The following is a 15,113-nucleotide window of genomic DNA, read 5'->3' as shown; positions in this document are numbered from 1 at the left end:
GGCTGGAAGTTAAAATATACGAAGAACAGTTACAGGAACCGGGTATGGCTAGTTTAATGAAAAGTCTAGTTTAATGAAAAGGAGGATTAGGGGTGACATGATAGCAGACTTCCGATATTTCAAAGATTCCTACAAAGATAAGGGGGACAAACTATTTTCCATAGCACTAAAACCTATTATAAGAAACAATGGTTGGACACTAACCAAGGAGAGAAGCAACCTAGAACTAAGGAAAGAGCAATCAACCCAGTTTCCCTTCAGAAGTTATGGGTGCTCCATCACTAAAGGCTTTCAAAAAAAGGCTGGAGAACCAATTGTCTGAAACAATATAGGGTCTCCTGCTTGAGTAGGGGGTAGGACTAGAAGACCTCCAAGGTTCCTTCCAGCTCTATTGTTCTATGTTCTATGCTGTCTCTCACTTAGAGATTTGAAGGAGAATTTGAGATCTGACTTCATTAAGGGTCAGTCCTGAAGTGCAAAGAACATGAACGTGCAAATCGTTGATATTAGATCCATAGGGCTCTTTTAAAATTTTCAAAGACTTTCTTCAGCTCTTCAAATCTTCCCTTTTTCCCCATACAGGATCAACCTGTGGGGTTTTCTTCCCATCGGATAATGTGTGAACTGAAACGTAATATGCTATGTGGCAACCTAGGGCTTCTCAGCATCATACGAGAGTCCTTGAGATTTTTTTTTTTTTAGGGTGTGTGTGTCATTGATTAAAATACATTAAAGCGATGGAATGAATGAGTCGATGAATGAAACACCCTCTCTTTCCTTTCACATGTATGGGGGCCTTCAGTTTTTCTGGCGTTTGAAGGGGAAGACAGAGGAAGTCTTTTTCTTTCTTTCTTATTTTGCATTTAAGGGGAGAAAAAAAGACAGAGAGAGAGAGAGAGAGAGAAAGAGAGAGATGCTCCAGCTTGCAATAAAAGATGGCAAGGTGATAAATTAGTGCTCTCAACTGAAATTGATTACCTTGTGTTCCCATCTAGTTCATATGGTAGCAACACAGATGCTCTGGAGCACCTTAATGGCACATTGGAGAAAACCCATCAGGCTGGCCCTGAGGAGCACTTGTGCATGTCCCTCCCTCCCTTACCACACAAAGGAGAAACCAGCCTTCACTCTTTTTTTTTTTCCCCTGTGGATCTAGGAAAACTCTGTACCTTGACAGGAGTTTTTGTGGCTTCTCCTTAAATATCTCTGGACCGTTATAAGGCAGAGTCCAAATGAGGGTGGAGGTTTGGAGTGTGTGGGTTGGTACCAGAATGTTTGGTTACCAGGCTAGGTAACATCTTCAGCAGAATTTAGGTAAAGATAAAGGTTCCCCTCGTACATACATGCTAGTTGTTTCTGGCTCTAGGGGGCGCTGCTCATCTCCGTTACAAAGCCAAAGAGCCAGTACTGTCCGAAGACGTCTCCGTGGTCATGTGGCTGGCATGACTAAATGCTGAAGGCGCACGGAACGCTGTTCCCTTCCCACCAAAGTGGTCCCTGTTTTTTTTCTACTTGCATTTTTTTTACATGTTTTTGAACTGCTAGGTTGGCAGAAGCTGGGACAAATAACAGGAGCTCACTCCATTACACGGTGCTAGGGATTCGAACCGCCAAACTGCCGACCGTTCTGATCCACAAGCTCCGTGTCAATGTTGAAGTTCTTCTGCTTATAAGGGCTTTGTGTGATCAGTAGGCCTTGTGATGGTAGGGTCACATCAAGTGAGGGTTTTGTGAGGGGTCTTTGAGGGGTCAGGTGTGGGTCACGTCAGGTGAGGGTCTTGGGAGGGGTCTTGGAATGGATCAGTTGTGGGTGACATCAGATGAACTTCTTGTGAGGGGTTCTTGGAATGAGGAGGTCACGTCAGAATCCAAACAGGGGTGGGTCTTCTGGGGGTCCGCAGAGGTTCGGGAGAGCCCCTAGCTAAGATTCTGTGCAGTTCAGAGAACCCCCAAATCCCACTCTTGGCTGGTTCTGCCCACCTCTCCTCTCCCCTCTCAGGAGTCCCCACACAGCCCATTTTGGATGCAGGTAAGCTCAAGGCGTGTGTGGAGGCTCAGGGATGATGAAAAACAGGCCTCCTAGAAGTTCTGGAAGGCCAGAAATGGAAGGCCTGTTTCTGGCTTCCAGGGAGCCTCCGGAGCCCAGGGAGGCCATTTTTGCCCTCCCAGAGCCTCAAGGAAAGCCTCTGGAGCCCTGGGAGGGCAAAAACACCCCCCCCCAACGTGGTGCAGGAGGCCGACTAGGCCACGCCCACCATGGCCACACCCACCCAGCAACCAGGCAGAGAACCCTGTGCTGAAATTTTTGAATCCCGCCCCTGAACCCAAATGCTCTCAAGGAAAATTATACACCTTCATTTTCCAGATTATTAACGACAGTTCCTGTTACCTAAAAAAAAGTATATTCAGCCTTTTTTTTTTTTTTAAGCCACTTAAATGTAGATGGAAAACATCCTGCTGAGATCCAAAGAGAACATCAGAAATGCAGGCAAAGTCTCAATAACGGCACAAAAGGTGATCTTTCATCATTTGACCTTTCTGGAGCCCGCTCTTGTGTTTTGAAGCTAAGTTAAGAGCTAAATAGTATCCCTTGTTTGAGTGAAGGAAAGTGAAGCTATGTAATATGTGGCAGAAGAAGGTATGAATTAATATAATCTCTCCTTTGAAATTTGAGGCCAGGAGGCAGTTTTGATCTCCTTCCGTATCAAAAGATTATTGATACCTATTGAATTTTGCAGGGCATCTCTGGATGTAAACCACTGACACTATTATGGGAAAATGCCACCTTCCCTGCCACTGTCAACCCCATGGAACCTTTTCCCATGGCTAATTGCTTGGGGAAAATAATGTCTGTTTTGCATGGTTTGAATTCCCATCAATTCCACTGGAAGCATGAAATAAATTCATCCTCATTTTCTGTTGGAAATGAGGGTTATCCTTTTGCTTTCAGAATGATTCAAGGTTCCAAAAATGTCTCCTACCGCTTCTATTTTCTTTATCAGAAACCAGGGGGTGGGGGGGGAGAGAGTGAGAAAGAAAGAGAAGGAGAGAGGGAGAGACAGAGAGAGAAAAGGGAGGGAGGGAGGGAGGGAGGGAGGGAGGGAGGGGAGGAGGGAGAGAGAAAATTAGGAGAGATTTAAGAGAGATTTAATCTGGAAATAAGGAGGAATTTTCTTGACAATGAGAACAATCAACCAGTGGAACAGAAGTTGCCTTCAGAAGTTGTGGGAGATTCATCACTTGAGACTTTCAAGAAAAGACTGGACTGGATGAATGTCACAAGTTGCAGAAAATTGCCTCCACGGGTTACAAGACATTGCAAAGAAAAACGGTCACCAAATGTACAAAACATTAGGAATATTTGAACACTGTCTAACTCATATTGTGAAATGAGCAAGATTTGCTATAATCTAAAAGGTAAATGTAAAGGTTCCCCTCGCATATGCATGCTAGTCATTTTCTGGCTCTAGGGCCGCTGCTCATCTCCATTACAAAACCAAAGAGCCAGCGCTGTCCGAAGACATCTCTGTGGTCATGTGGCCGGCATGACTAAACCCCGAAGGAGCACTGAGCGCTGTTCCCTTCCCATCAAAGGGGTCCCTATTTTTCTACTTGCATTTTTACATGCTTTTGAACTGCTCGGTTGGCAGAAGCTGGAACAAGTAACGGGAGCTCACTCCATTACACAGTGCTAGGGATTTGAACCACTGAACTGCCGACCTTTCTGATTAACAAGCTCAGCGTCTTAGTCAGCGAGCCACCCTACACACCCCTAAAATACTGCTGGAGAAGAGACAATGACTCTGTTTCACACATCTCAATTCCTTAGTCCTCTCTTACGGTTGTAAGTGGAAAAAATTGTCATGTCACTTTTTTTAAGTGCCATTGTAACTTTGAATGATTGCTAAAAGAATTGTTATAAGTCATGGACTGCCTGTATGAACCCCTTCTCTGAAACAATTGCAATATCCAAAATCACTGGGTTGAACCCCTGATTTTTTAGGCACATGATCAGAGTGTGCTGAATCCAACACATAAGAGAGGATTTTGCTCCAAAGCAACAATATCGTTTGAGCAATCGAGGAAAACGCCGACTGCATTAAAGCTAAGCCAGTCGCTGGCTGAGGAAGTTTTCTTCCATTTCCTCATATTGTGCAGCAAAATAATAAATTATTTGAACCATTCTATTATCCGTCCTCAACGGAAACGTACCAGGCCTGTCCTGAGTCTTCAAAAAGCTTGTTAATATGCAATCCTCCAGTACAACCGCTAAGTTTTTAAAGGTCACCAATGTTTTATTCATAAAGGGTGGTTTTCGGGAAGGGAAAAAGGTTACAGAGTCATGTAATGCCATATTCCAATTGTGGTGCTGCTTCAAAAGTGATTTTAAAAGGGAATTTTCCCATGGCATGTAGGGAGGGTGAGAGACAGGCTTGGATGGAAAGGGAAGAGTGGAAGTGGAAATGCATCCAGCCAAAGAAATGCCTCTATAGAGGAGAACAAGGACAAAGGATGTTGAATTGCAATTGAATTTTCTTGCTGTGGCTCAAGGGGGCATGATGGCCCAGTGGTTAAAGATGTTGAGCTTGTCAACTGGAGAGCTGGGGTTTGAGACCTGAGCTTTATGCAACAGGGTGAGTTCCTGTTCCTTGCTCCAGCTCCTGCCCACCTAGCAGTTCGAAAACAGGCAAAGGCAAGTAGGTTCCATTTTGGTGGGAAGGTAACAGCATCCCTTGTGTCTTGAGTGTATAGCCATGCCAGCCACATGACCATGGAAAATGTCTTCAGACAACGCTGGCTCCCTCAGCCAAGAAACGGAGCTGAGCATTGTGCCCTCAACGGACTGACTGGGAATACTTTACCTTTTTACTGTTGCTATAATGAAGCCGTCCAAGATATATTTGGATTTAAAAAAAATGAGTTTGTTGCATCTGTGAAAATCAATTCCAGGTACAAAGGGCACCAAGGGGTGAATACACTTTGGTGAGTGAGATCTGCATCTGTCAACTCTTGTGGGTAAACATAGAATAATAGGGTTGGGAGAGACCTTGGAGTCCAACTCATAAAGTATTGGAAGACTTCTATCAGGTCACCCCAATCTTGGCTTGGCTATTGCTTCTCCTATATTTATTTCTCAGTTTCCTATGTGCCTCTCTGTGTAAGTCTCCTTCAGGATCAATATTTGATGCCACTGCTTCAAGGAATCCATTTCTTGTGCAAGGATGTGGCCCTTAAAAGCTGTAGTACAAGTTCACACACAGAAAGCTAAAATATAGATGTTGACGGTAAACAGAGCTCTGATAACATCTTAGACTGTTGAGGGGGTGGGAGAAAAATTGTGGCCATATGTTGTTTTTCCATACTTCCAGACCACGAGGGTTATCTGAAATGAACCTCTGGAGAATAGTAAAGGGGCATCAGGTCCATTAGCCATCCACAACATCTTTTCAGCTTTCCCGATGGGCTATCAGCCATTGGGACTCCCTCCCCTAGGTTGAATAATAAATAAAAAAGCCATTGAGGGCAATTATCAGAGAATACTGAAACTGATAGCATGTTGTTCCTCTTTGCACCATGGAAATTATTTAATAAATACCCAAATGAACCCACTCAAATGTTGGAGGTATGAAACACTTTGACCTCCCTCACTGTGCTCTCTTTGTTATCTTCTCATACCCCATTCCTTCTCACTGTTTAATCAGAGAAGGATGAAGCTGTTGGTCTGCAGTTGGCAGGTCATGAAAGAGAATGGAGTTTGGATGATTTCTAATTAGACTAATTTCTCCTTCTCTTCCTAAAACAAATTACTCTTCTGAGTGGAGAAGCTAAACACTGTGTGCAATTATCTTCTGAATTCCAACATTCTGTTTCATCCGGAATGAAAGTTTGTGAAAGATTCCAGGCTGAAGGACTCAGCCTTTCCTTCTGGAAGTATTGGATTGCAACAGGCATAAACCGTAAGCATACGACCAAGTATGATCGGTCTTGTAGCCCAACATAGTTGGAGAGTACCAGGTTGATGGCTGTAGCAATGTTGACATGGCAAATCAACATGCGTGCCAATAGCTTTGTGGCATTCGTGGATGGAAGACCAAGGGAGGGGTGAGGATGAAATGAGCATTGTTAACTCAGATTCTTTTGTGTGAGTAGACACCTTTCGTGGAGTTTGCTAGCAGGTGCTAAGCTCTTGACCCGGATTGTCCCATGATTTTTTTTTCTTGTTCTAAGGAGGCTTTCAAATGTGGTTGCTTTCAGGTATGTAGGTGTCTCTGTCTGAGCTCTAAGGGCACTGCCCAGGCTGATATTTTAGATATAGATTCTGGTTTTCTTTTGTGGAGGTAATTTGCTTTTTCTTTCATCCATCAAAATCTATAACCCTTTAAATGCCCAATTCTTTTGCCAAGTCAAGAGGTTTTGAAGGGAAGAAGAGCACTGAAATATGCATTGAGATGAAACAAACCCCATCCTTAACATAACATGCACTAGATGTCACCTGCTGTTCCAACCAATGGGTGGACATGATGGGGGTGACATGATAGCACTATTCCAGTATTAGAGGGGCTACCACAAAGAAGAGGAGATCAAATTATTCTCCAAAGCACCAGAGGGCACAAGAAACAATGGTTGGAAACTCATCAAAGAGAGAAGCAACCTGGGATTAACGAAAAACTTCCGAACAGTGAGGACAATTAACAGCTTGCCTCCAAAAATCTTGAGTGCTTCATCACTAGTGGTTTTTAAGAAGAGACTGGACAGCCACATCTGAAATTATATAGATTCTCCTGCTTGAGGAGGGTCACTTCCAGTTTCTGTTTCTGTTTCTATTCTATTCTATTCTATTCTATTCTATTCTATTCTATTCTATTCTATTCTATTCTATTTCTATTTCTATTTCTATTCTATTCTTCATTCCAATATTCTATTCTATTCTATTCTATTCTATTCTATTCTATTCTATTCTATTCTATTCTTCTATTCCATTCCATTCCATTCTATGCTTCATGAACCCTTGTCTGATCTGTACCTTTGCTTAGCTAGACATTTGATGAAAATATCATTTAGTTCTTCCCCAAACCTGGTGCTTTCAGATATCTTGGACTTCATCTCTGCTAGTATCTTGGAAGCACAAATACAGATGGGAGGACCACTAAAGATAGCTTGTTTGGCAGCCAGTTTGGTGCAGTGGTTAAGATGTTGGAGTAGAAATTGAGAGATTATGAATTCTAGTCCTCCCTTAAGCCCAGAAGTTGGTTGGATGACTTTGGGTCACTCATTCCATTCAGGGTTGTGGCTGTGATGGAAAATAAGAGGAAGCACTATATACATCATTGTGAAGTACACAAAACAAAGGCAGGAAATAAATGTAATAAATAAAGCTTTTTCCTTGCAAATCTACCTTAATCTATATTTGTTTGGATATGGTACTACTCTTTGAATGGAATCAACAGCTTCAGTTTGGTTGCAGCACTGGCAGATACATGAATAGTTAATGGCTTCTACATATATATGAAAGTATTTCATTTATTTACCAACTCTTTGCTCAGTTTGAACAGTCTGTTGGCTAACCTTCAATGAAGTGCAATATAAAAAAGAAAGAAATGTTACTTTATCATTAGAATTGTGGTGAAAGGACTTCAGCTCTTGACTGGTCTTCTAAAAGAAGGTAAAGAGAAAGTGAAAACAATAGATGAAGATCTTTCTCTCAAACATATATGAGTTATCCCTGCTCCAAGATTTTGGAGAGTTTTAGCCAAAGATGGAATTAAACCTAACCTTTCAATTTATGCAGATCTCAAGTTATTCCTATTTCAAATCTGCTCTGTTTTAATACTCCATATCATGTTATCATGAGAGGTGACAGATGATAGAAAGATAAATAGATAGAGATGATAGATACCATATAGATAGATACCGATAGGTAGGTAGGTAGAGAAAGAGAGATTATAGGTAGATGATAGAATATAGATATATAGATTATAGGTAGGTAGGTAGGTAGGTAGGTAGGTAGGTAGATAGAGATAGATAGATAGATAGATAGATAGATAGATAGATAGATAGATAGATAGATAGATAGGAGAAACAGAGAGAAATGAGAGAGAGAGATGGTAGAGGTAGAGACATGGAGGAGAGAGAGAAAAAGGAGAGAAAAAGAGACAGAATGCTATATATTTCCTTATATTTTTTTAAAAAACCTATTATGTGTTATTGTGTAAAATATATTGTGTAAATTGATGCATTTAAGAAAAGTTGCATGAGCCATGGGGTACTATTTCTCATGTGAATTTTAAAGGTTTCTTAAAGATTATTATGATATAATGTTCTTTGCCCTTTCAAAAGACCTTTATAATAAGAAGATTACTCCATAATAAATATTCAATCTACATATGAAATATAAAAACTAAAAAAGCCAGATGCAATATTTTTCATTAATAAATTTACCAATATCTACTTCTGTGGGCCAACCAGTACTTTCAAACAAGGTTGGATACAATGATTGGCCAAGAAGTGTTTAATTAACCAGATGCCAACAGGCAAGCTCTGGTGGCCTAGAGGTGGAGCTCTCGCCTCACAATCAGGACTCTGTAAGTTCGATCCTAGGTAGGGGCTAATAGTTGAAGTACTCTGCTGCTTGAGTAGGAGATTTGGACTAGATGACTTCCAAGGTCCCTTCCAACTCTGTTATTCTGTATAACCCAGGCTAAACAATGTTTCTGAGTTTCTGTTGCTCTTTCTCTCTCACTCCCTTTTCCCCTAATGCAATGTGTGGTTTCTCCCCCTCTTCTCACTAAATATATTTTCCAGAGTCACAAACATGAAAAAGAGGTATAAAATAAAGGAGATAAAGATGGATTGGGTTAATTAATGGTTAGGAACTGGCCTTTCACCTTGACAATTGTAGACAAGTTCAACCTAAGAGCTTAAATCAGGTTTCGCTGCTGGACACTCAATGGATATTAATTCACATCATATAATGTGCCAGGATTGTCCCAGAAATGAACTTGTCAGGGACATGACCTCCAAGTCACTAGATGGAGCAGGAAAACAGTGGGGTGATCAGTGTGGGGCGCGTGGGGGGTTAAAAAGGCACACATTTCCTAGCCACCGATTGAAAATGACTTTTTTAATAGTTGGGATATTTCATTTTCAAAAAGAAACATTAAATGGCTTACAGTTAAGTTGCATCCAAATGCAGAAAATTTCCCCTGCATTCTCCATTCTTATTCAAGTGAAAGAGAATTGCTTTTTGAAAGGGCTTTCAAAGTGGTTTTCAAAAGAGAAGACAATTTCAGGGACATTTTCCTAGGTGGAAAGCAGTGGTCTTGTTTAGTGGAGGAAAAAATGGCCAAGGAAGCCAAGAGAATATCCTGCCTATCATCGTGCAACCATGTCATGAGAGGTCTATGTGCTCCCCAGCTCTTCACGCTTCCATCCAATCTCAAAAAAAGAAAAAAAAGAAAATTAGTATTTGCTTGTGCTTGGATTTGTACCCTTCCTTCTCTCTTAAACCTACAAGAAGCTTATTTGAAAATGTCCTCTCAGGTTATCCTCAGACTGACACACCCTCTGAAATAGTTTGTGTTCTGCCAATGTTCGTGTTACTGTCACTCCTTAGGGAGAATCCTGACTGAGAAAAATGGCTAGAGTCTTCCTTTTTTTTTCCTTCAGGAAAAAAAAAATCATTCACCCAATTGTCCATTCACCAGTTTGGTGGTGAATTTTGCAAAGCTGTTTTGGCTACATGTGATCATTAGCCTAATTTCATGCAGGCTTTAGCAACAGGATCTGAAAATTGGGCCTCTGGGGAAAAAAAGATGCTCCTTTCCTGTGTAGAGAACAAAGAAGGAATGGAGAAGGTAAGGTAAGGTAAGGTAAGGTAAGGTAAGGTAAGGGAAGAGAAGAGAAGAGAAGAGAAGAGAAGAGAAGAGAAGAGAAGAGAAGAGAAGAGAAGGAAGGAAAGATTGTCCAATGATTATTGTTCTCACTGTTCTCACATAATGCCTCTCCCAACAGGATAAAATTGCTATGATCTTCTGTCTCCTTTCTTTACCCTCTTTTCAGATGATGACTAAAACTGCCATGTTCTCCCTCTTTTTAATTTCCCACCTGTTTTTGAACTACTTCTACAGTTTGATAAACTACCATTAATAATAATCAAGGGGGTTGGGTTGGGTGGGATAAAACTTGATCTCTGTTCCAATTAAAAGCAACAAGACCATAAAGCAGCAAGAATGGAGATCCTCCAATTAGGATTTCTACTCCTAACGTAATACAACCAGTAGAAAACGTGAGTAAGTCCTACATCTGGTTGGCCTGGCATTATTTTCCAAAGCACCCGAGGGCAGGACAAGAAACAATGGATGGAAATTGATCCAAGGAGAGAAGCAACCTGGAACTAAGGAGAAACTACCTAACAGTGAGGACAATTAATCAGTGGAATGGTTAATTCCGAAGTTGTGGGTACTTCAATATTGGAGGTTTTCAAGAAGAGACTGGACAGCCACTTGTCTGAAATGGTATAGGGTCTCTTGCTGGAGCAAGGGGTTGGATTAGAAGACCTCGAAGGTCCCTTCCAACTCTTTTCTATTCTATTCTGTGTGAAAACAGTTGTACAGTGGAATTGTATTACTAACGTCCTAGTCGCGGTTTGAGCAACATGGTGACACTATAACTAAGAATCATTTGCCTGGCCTTTTTCATTTTCTAAAAATCTTTCCTTCTTGACGTGCCTAGTTTCCCCTTTTCCTGGGTGACAAACAGCAGCAGAAGTGAACTGTCTAACCCCCTGACCTTAGGTCAGACCTCTGAACTTGTCTGCTAGCCACAATGCCATGAACTTGGCAGAGAGGTCATTCAATCAGTGTCGTAATCAAGAGCTGGCCCAGGGAGAATTTGCTAGCTCTGCAGATCGGAAAATGTCAGCCGTTGGAAGTCAAGGTGAAGCTACCACCACCTGGATCTAACCTTGTGGTTTTGTCTGGAGACGGCCTTTTTTGTTTCTAATAAAAGATAATGTTTGTAGCTCAGGGTTGAAATGAGGGGTCCTTGGTATTCTTGGAACTTGGTTGTTTTCTTGCAGACATTACATTTTCCAAACTAGATAACATCATCAGTGCCAGACTAGCATTGATGATGTTACTTAGTTTGGGAAATGAAATGTCTGCAACAAAACAACCAAGCTCAGACAGTACCAAAGAGCCCTCATTGCCTTATTTCTTTTCGGCCAAACAATGGGTTGGACATCTAGTATAATTCCTCCTCTTTCTGCTCATTTTGAGGAGGACTTAGAACAGAATAATAGAGTTGGAAGGGATCTTCCAACCCACTGCTTGAGTAGGAGGCTCTATAACATTTCAGATAAATGATTGTCCAGTTTCTTTTTGAAAGCCTCCAGTGGTGGAGCACCCACAACTTCTGAAGGTAAGGCTGGTTGAAACTTCTCCTTTGTTATAGGTTGCTTCTTTCCTTCATTAGTTTCCATCCATTGAATGAAGATCATTGGTTGTCCTCTCCCCTCTTTGGAAGAGCTTTATAGCTCCCTCTGCCTTAAGAAAGTTCAAAACATTCTCAAAGATCCATCTCATCCTGGGCATCCTTTTTTTGAACTATTACCATCTGGCAGACGGTACAGGATAATAAAAACAAGGACAAATAGGCTGAAAAACAGCTTCTATCCCAGGGCAGTAGCTCTGTTGAATTCTGCTGTAGAGCACACTATTAATGAAATATCAGAGGTTTTCAATTCGATGTATAGAATGTGAAGGATGTGTGTTTGTGTTTATTTTCAATCATAATGTACACTGAAGGTGGTATTTAATTTCCTTGTACGAGGTGCAATGACACTAAACTAAACTAAACTAACTAAACATTGTGTCTTGTCTTGCCTTTTGTTGCTTTGGAAAGTCATTTGATCCCCTTCATCTTTGTGGCAGCTGCTTAGATGTTGGAACACTGCTCTCATGCCTCCCCTAATCCTTCTTTACACTAGACATACACTAGACATACCTGCAACCGTTTTTCAGCTGTTCTAACCCAGTGATGGTGAACCTTTTAGGGACTGAGTGCCCAAAGTGCGCATGTGCATGTGTGTGCACCCACCCGCATGCCCAAACTGCAAGGAATGTGAGTGCATTGCTTGTGCATGTGCAGAAGGCACCTGAAGACCAGCTGGCCAGTGGGAGGCAAGGCATCCCAACACCGGCAGCTGGGCAAGAGGTGAGATCTTTTTTCTTTCATGAGCTTCTGTTTTTCCTGCAAACGATGGAGAGAAACGTGGTGGAGTTGAGCTGGGGTGATGGTGCACGTGCCCACAGAGAGGGCTGTGCATGCCACCACTGGCATGCGTGCCATGGGTTCACCACCGCTGTTCTAGTCTCCAGCCCCCTAATCCTTTTGTTGCTCTTCTCTGCACTCTTTCCAGAGTCTCGGCATCTTTAAATAGCCTGCTGACCAAAAATGGATGCAGTATTTCAGGAATGAGTTTATTATTCCATGGGAAAGACTGCCAATATGAAGAGCAAGGTGACTCAATGCATTCCTGTTAACCACCTCTGATGATTCAGTCTACAGTCTAAAAAATGCGCAAAGGTCAGACTCCCACCCTGCCCACAACAGTTGGTCCCTCTGTTTCTACACCTACACCTCTGACCCCTTTTAGTGGGGTGAAATATGAGGGTGGGGAGATAAAAGTGTCTGGGGAACACTAGCAGCTTCCCCCGCCCCTCTTATGAGTCAAGGCCCAGCTACCACTTCCCAGCTAAGGTCTGTACACATTATATCACACATCAATAAAGGAAGAATGAATGCATTCATCTCTGCTTGTTTACAGTGTGAGAACAAAGGTTGGGCAGATAAAGTTTCCTGTATAGTTCTACCAGCTTTCATTCAACATGATGAAAGAGAAGTAAGTCTTGCAGATTCTTTAAGAGGCAAAAGAGAAGGTGGACGGGGTTTCGTGTTTAGGAAAGGGTGAATTCATTTGGCTATGAAACAACCAATAAAACCTCTGAAATATACTGATTTCTATTACACACTTTCTCACAAGTGGTCAGCAGCCTTCCTAGTTTTCAGCGCTTCACTCAACCACAGTACAGCCACAGCGAACAGAATAGAATAGAATAGAATAGAATAGAAAAATAAAATAGAAAAGAATAGAACAGAACAGAACAGAATAGAATAGAAAATAGAATGGAATAAGAATAGAATGGAATGGAATAGAATAGGATATTGGAAGGAAGAGAAGAGAATATTGGAAGGAATAGAATAAGAATAGAACAGAATAAGAATAGAATAAGAATAGAATGGAATGGAATGGAATAGAATAGAATAGAATAGAATAGAATTGAATAGAATATTGGAAGGAATAGAATAGAATAGAATAGAATAGAATAGAATAGAATAGAATAGAATAGAATAGAATAGAATGGAATAGAATAGAATAGAATAGAATAGAATAGAATAAAATGGAATGGAATGGAATGGAATGGAATGGAGTGGAATGGAATGGAATGGGATAGAAAATATGGAATGGAATAGAATGGTATGAAATGAAATGGAAGGGAAGAGGAGAGGAGAGAAGAGAAGAGAAGAGAATTCAATTCTTTATTAGCCAAGTGTGATTGGACGTCTTCGGTGCACAAGCTCTCAGTGTACATAAAAGATATAACTGATAAATCATGATCATAGTCAGAGTTGCCCCAAAGGTGCTTTTCCTAAAAGGCAACTGGACTTTCTTGGTCTTTTTCCTTGAAAACATTTCACTTCTCATCCAAGAAGCTTCTTCCATTCTAGAATTGATTCAGTGAAATGTTTTGAAGTGGGGAAAAAACAAGGAAGTCTGGATGCCTTCTGGAAAAAAAAAAAACCTGGTTGCCTTTGGGGCAACCAGGACATGGATGATTGAAAATCTCCATCGACAGTATAGCCAGGGCTGAACTTTTTGTACTTTTTTCAGTAACTTCTAGTAGAAGTTACAACCCATCCCATTGGAAAACAACTGGTGAATCGCCTTTGGAGAAATCTGGAGGAAACTCTGCCTGAAAATTAGGTGGTAAAGCTTGAAAGATCATTTCCACACTACTTTAGATTTTAATTTTATTTCCCTAACTCATAGCTTACAGGGATATTCATGTTCCCACTCCATGCTGTCTCAAAGAAAGACTTTCCGACCAGTGCCTTTAAATAGTTTGCCCCCCTGCAAAGATTTGGTAGAAATATTATTTTCCCCTGCATTGATGTTCCTTCTTTTAAAGCGTCTTATCAAACCTCATGTAACATTTTACAGGGAAATCACTGTGATAGCGAATAAAGGGAAAAGAAACTCAAGAGAATAGAAGAAAGCATCATGAAACATGACTTTTTAAAAAAAATGGGTAGGGAGGTTAGGGGGCTAACCTGATTCAGTGACATATGACCTTTCAGTGCCCCGAGGTTAGCTCTGGATTAAATCACAAGTGAAATAATCAGAGAGGGTTTGCTTCAAAAATTAATGCTCTGTTTGATTCTTTTTGACAGAAGTTGAACAAAGATGCCAACAAACAAATTAAGGAGAATTTGATTGTCTGACAATGCATCTTTTAGTGGCACAACTGCATGTATATTTTGCTTACCCTGAGCCCGTAGTTCTGCTGCTTTGCGATGTTTGTTTGTTTTCTCTTTTTCCTTTAACAAACTGATTCAAAGTAAGCCATAACAACAACAGTAATAGCAATATAAAATTAGCCACTGGGCTCATGAAGAATGCTATTAAATTTATAAAGGGAAGAGGAGGAGACAGAGAAGGGGAAAGAGAGGGAGGAAGAGGAGAAGGAGAGGAAGGAAGAGAGGAAGGAGACAGAGAAGGAGAAAGAGAGGGAGGAGGAGGAGGAAGAGGAGGAGAAGGAGAAGGTCTTGTAAATGAATTGGTAGACTGCAACTAGGAAGAAGACACTTACAAGCTCCTGAGTGGGGACGTGGCTTGTATCCAAATCAAGTTGGCTTAGAAACAAGAATATTATTACACAGTTTGGGGAAGGAAGTTGCTCAGCATATTTCTAAGACAATCTGAAAAGAACTGGGGTAGATCTTCCATCAGGGGAAAAATATTTGTGGAATTTCATGGGGAGTGAAATGATTTC

General features: G+C 41.2%; 1 long non-coding RNA gene across 1 annotated transcript in view; it reads right to left on the bottom strand.

Annotated features, from left to right (window-relative positions):
• Window positions 1-14,816, bottom strand: part of LOC148124714 (uncharacterized) — a 96,020-nt gene extending 81,204 nt beyond the window's left edge. The window contains exon 1 of the long non-coding RNA XR_015745166.1: window positions 14,607-14,816. This is a non-coding gene — a long non-coding RNA (uncharacterized LOC148124714). The remainder of the gene's footprint in view (window positions 1-14,606) is intronic.
• Between the last annotated feature and the right edge of the window lie 297 nt (window positions 14,817-15,113).

This window comes from Pseudonaja textilis, chromosome 13, assembly GCF_049901715.1.
Source record: "Pseudonaja textilis isolate UNSWEBS1 chromosome 13, rPseTex1.2, whole genome shotgun sequence".
NCBI lineage: Eukaryota > Metazoa > Chordata > Lepidosauria > Squamata > Elapidae > Pseudonaja > Pseudonaja textilis.
Note: the sequence above shows the minus strand (reverse complement) of the source record. Positions and strands in the feature narration are given on the sequence as shown.